At 38.4% G+C, this 5,000-nt stretch overlaps 1 protein-coding gene across 2 annotated transcripts in view; it reads right to left on the bottom strand.

Annotated features, from left to right (window-relative positions):
- Positions 1 to 5,000, bottom strand: part of KHK (ketohexokinase) — a 678,771-nt gene that overhangs the window by 16,034 nt on the left and 657,737 nt on the right. The gene's annotated exons all lie outside the window — the stretch shown is intronic.

Here is a 5,000-nt window from a genome sequence, read left to right as displayed (position 1 = left end):
ACAAGGGCAGTCAGCCCAATACTAACCACTGAACCTAAAAAAATGATTGGATTTAACAACTGACAAAAAAAACTGGTGTCATTCTAGTGGGATCCAATAGGTGTTAGCATGGAACAAGATGCTTCACAATCTTTTGTTCTGCAAAGGATGGCCTGCTCATACATTTGACATTCTGGCTAAAGCCTTTGTTGCCTCTATAGTGCTTTTTTTTTTTTTAGGCAAAGTTCAGTTTTATTTATTTTTTTTTTTATTTTGTTTTTGTCTACTGGATTTGTGGAACTGGTCATAAAACTTTAGTGGAGGGCCAGGAGAAAAGCTCCAACATATAACAAACATTTTTAAACATACATTCGGTAATATACATGAAGAGACGTTACATAATAAACATTAACAATTACTCTCACAATTACTCAGTTGATTACATTCACATGAAAAAAGGGCACATACTGCAATATAAAATATACTTGCGCAATACTAGATGTTGAACATTGAGCATCTGAAAAGGTGTATTAGTGATGTCAAATAACATTCCAAAGTAGCAAACATGTCAGTATCAAAACTGAATCAAATTAAGATGGCTCTCCGCAGTGTCAGAAGTCTAAATAAACAGCTGCACAACCTTGAGGCACTCCTGCATTTGGAAGGAATCTGTATGTGTATAATCACTGAAACCTGGTTTAAATGTTCAGAAAGCACTCCCTTCATATCTGTGTTTATTGTCCAGCATGTCTTCAAACCCAGTAACAACTGTGGTGGTGTATCCATATTTGTCAGAAATCATATCATCTCTAGACAGATTCCCAGAGATCCACAAATTAAACTTAATGAATTTTAAATCAAACTAAATAAAATCAACTATGATGTTACTGCCTAGACCCTGTCCCTGACCCCAGATGTCCATTTCAAGATCCTAAATGTCATGGATAAACTTCCAATGAATAAGAGCCCCATCATTCTGGGAGACTATAACTACCCATCAATTGACTTAGTACATACACCACCAGTGAAGGATTCAATCAGAAGTTTTTAGAAGAATAAATAAAAATTAATTGAACCAGATTGTTACTAGCCTAACTACAGAACAAAATATTCTTGAACTGGTACTTACAAATTTAGCATCATTACGCCAAATTCCTCAAGTAACTCATTCTCCAATTAAGTTAGACCATGAGCAAGTAACTCAAACTATTTAAACTTCCTGAAAGCAATTTATCAGTATTCAAAAACTTCAGATTCACAAATCTCCACAAATTCTACAATGAAGTCTCAAACTTCACCTACATAACATTACCACCCCAGACATAGCCTCAGGAGACAGATTTACATAAATAAATGTATAGATTCTGCAGTCCCATCCAGATCCAAATATAATAGGAGATTTAAAAGCAAACCTTCCTGGTGGGCCACCAACACAAACAAAATCTACAACAAAAGAAAATATGAAGAATCTGACTACAAATTTTAAAAAAGATTATTAGACCTACTAAGGCAGTTCATGATCTCAGGATGGCATCTGATGCCAAGGACAATTATGAATTTTTCTTTATGTTAGGAAACAAAGAAACACCACTCAGCAATGTAATGAATTCATACTAAATGACAAAGCCTACTCAGTTCTGGTAGAACTGCCAACATCCTAGCAAAAAAACTTGTGCAAATCTCATCCCAAGATGACTATCCAAAGAATTATGATCCCTGTAGCTCTTATCACTAAACATATACTAAAATGTTGCCTACGACTAACATCACTTACTTCCACCATGGGGTCAGATAACATACTGTCCTGTCTGATAACCAGTACCAACAATGCCCTAGTGGAAACATTACATATGCAATTTAACCTTAGCCTAACTACAGGCTCAGACCTGGAAATATGCTGTACAGCACTGGTGATGCCACTCCATAATGATAGCCCTTCGGCCTGACAAGTCTCATTTTTAAGGTGGCGGAACACGTTCTAACAAACCTGATTAATATCGACATTACACATGTTATCAGGATAGATCTACAACAATTTGGTTTTGTTAAACATAGATCCTTATGTGTTAAGATGACTAGCAAAGGCAGAACTCACAAGATGCAAGTGGCAGGGATAGTGTCACAGAACATGAATGTGACCAGTGGTGTCATGCAGGGTTCATTGCTGGGAATGCTTTTATTAAGTATTTACTTCTCTGACCTATAAACTAAAAGCTAAGATATATGGCTAACCAAGTTTGTGGATGACTGCAAATTGGAAGTCACTGTCAAATCCCCCACTGACACACAAATCCTCCAGCAGAAACTTGCACTTATAAATGCCTGGTGTATTGAAAATGGGTTAAATTAAATGCTACAAAATACAACATTGTTGTATTTGGCAAATAAATCACTACCCCAACATATAACATTGATAATACCCCACTTCAAAATGAAAAGTTAGCTATAAACCTGGGAACCTGGGTTGATAACTCCCTTTCGTTTGAGAACCATGTATCCATATTTGTCAGGACATCCTTCTACTTGGTGGAGCTGATAGCCAAGGGAATATCATCCAGATCAAAGGATGTTATTGTCCCCTTGTATTCAGCATTGATCAGACCAGATATAAAATACTATGCTTCCTTTGGGATTCAACTCACCAGACATATCAAACAGTTTGAAAGACCAACAGAGTTAATAACAAAGAAGACCATTGTCTTAAAATCTCTAAGCTTCCAGAAAAGACTAGAAACATTTCTCTCTTTTTTTTTCTGGTGTCTTACAGGCTCCTCAGAGAAGAATTATGTCTTGCCTTATGAGCAATCAGGGACCCGGTAGTTCAGGATCTCTTATAACTTCATAAATCAAACAAACTCACAAACAGAAAAGGAGATCTAAACCTGTTTCAGCAGATCAACAAATGATGCGTAAAGACAAATTTGTTACTCAGTGATTCTCTCACCTCTGGAAACACTCCCCCTGCAGATAAAGCAGTGTGACACACTGTACTAATTTAAACAGATCCTGGCTAATTGGATGGGTGTTCATAAATAAACCACAGGCTTGACTGGCATAGCCCTCCTCAGAAGGTAGGTAGGTAGGAACAGAGTAGGGAGGGAACTGGCAAGTTATAATAGTCATAAGACTCAGTAACCTTGAGCCTCCTGTGATCCCTATCATTCTGTCCTGGATTCAGGTAGTAAACCACCACCACCCCAAATTAACTGGGTGGGGACATCTTGGTTACTGTTTTAATGTTGTTAATAAGCCAAACAATTACAAACATAAACAACGAGTTGCCAAACAGCTTGGCTAATCAGAGGTTCATAGGTTCATACTAGGCTATCTGCCCTAGGGCATTTATAAGCCTAGCCAGAGTGTGTTTGGCATTCGCCATCCATTTTAAAATAATTTTGCTATGCCCTTTTTCGAGGTTAGTATACTGTGCATCTGTCTAACAGTGAGAGAGAAGTGATACCCGGGGTACACCTATGATCTCCCATCCACTCATCAAGATTCCTCTTGAAGAGAGTCAATGAGGGACTCTGCCCTAACCTGGACTGGGATTTTATTCCAGAGTGAAGGGAGCCTCTGGGTTATGAATCTGTCCCTCTAGCATGTCCTATTTATTTCAGTGCTGAGGTTCAAGTCTCAAGAGCGCGTAGCTCGATGGGATTTGGATTTTCTGAGGTGCAGCATGTCCATTAATTCCGGGTTGGACATGGCTTTATACGTCAGGCACAGATCGCCTCTGAGCAGGCGGTATGCCACTGAGTAGAGCTGGAGTTTCTTTAACCGGGCAGCATATGGCATCTGTTTAAGCCCTTTGATCCTCTTGGTGAGGTACTTTTGGGGTATTTCCAGTTGCTGCAGGTGTCTGGTAAGGTACATCCCAAAAGGGGCATTGTACTCAATTATGGGCCTGATGAGGGATGAGTAAAGAGGCACGATGACCTCCCCTGATCTAGATGTGAATCCATTCATGATTAGGTGGGCTATATAAAATGTTTTTCTAACCACTTTGGCCACATGGTTGTCAAATGAGAGATTGCTATCAACTTGGGTCCCCAGGTCCCTAATTACTTCTTCTGTACTTAATGGATTACCCCCTATGTGGTAATTTGTGGGCACTTTGTTTTTGCCAAAGGGGATGACTACACACTTTTTGGCGTTTAGCTTGAGGCCATGGCTCTGGCACCAGTTGTCTGTTTCTATGAGACCCTTTTGGAAGATGCTTGTGTTGGCTGGAGTGTCGATTATGACGCCCAGTTTGCAGTCATCTGCAAACTTGGTCAGCCACAGTCCTTCCGTGTTGGCCTGTACCTCTGAGAAATATATACCGAACAAGAGAGGTCCCAGGACTGAGCCTTGTGGGACGCCACTGGTTTGGAGTCTGACATGGCTCCAGCAATTCTAACCATGTGGGTTCTGTCCTTGAGCCAGTTTGCAACCCATCTAGTGACATAGGGGTTTATATTTAAGCTGGTGAGCTTATCTATAATGAACGAGTGGGCTATTGTATCGAAGGCTTTTGCGAGGTCCAGGTAGGCTGTGTGGACCACCTTCCCCTTGTCAATGGCCTTAGTGACTGTTTCAAAGAAATCAACCAGGTTTAAGAAGCAGGATCTGCTCTTAACAAAGCCAAACTGGGAAGGATCCAGTGTCTGTAGGTCCTCAATATCTTTATTTATGAGGTCCACGATGATCCTTTCCATAGCTTTGCAGTCCAAGCTAGTCAGGCCTATGGGGCGATAGTTTCCAGGATCTGTTGAGGCACCACCTCATATATATATATATATATATATATATATATATATATATATATATATATAGATATATACAGATATATACATACATATATATATACATATATATATATATATACATATATATATGTATCATAAATATATATACATATATATATACATAAATATATATACATATATATATATATATATACACATAAATATATATATATACATAAATATATATATATATATACACAAATATATATATATACATAAATATATATAAATATA

This window comes from Protopterus annectens, chromosome 2.part1, assembly GCF_019279795.1.
Source record: "Protopterus annectens isolate FY-2018-M chromosome 2.part1, PAN1.0, whole genome shotgun sequence".
Classification (NCBI taxonomy): Eukaryota; Metazoa; Chordata; order Ceratodontiformes; family Protopteridae; genus Protopterus; species Protopterus annectens.
Note: the sequence above shows the minus strand (reverse complement) of the source record. Positions and strands in the feature narration are given on the sequence as shown.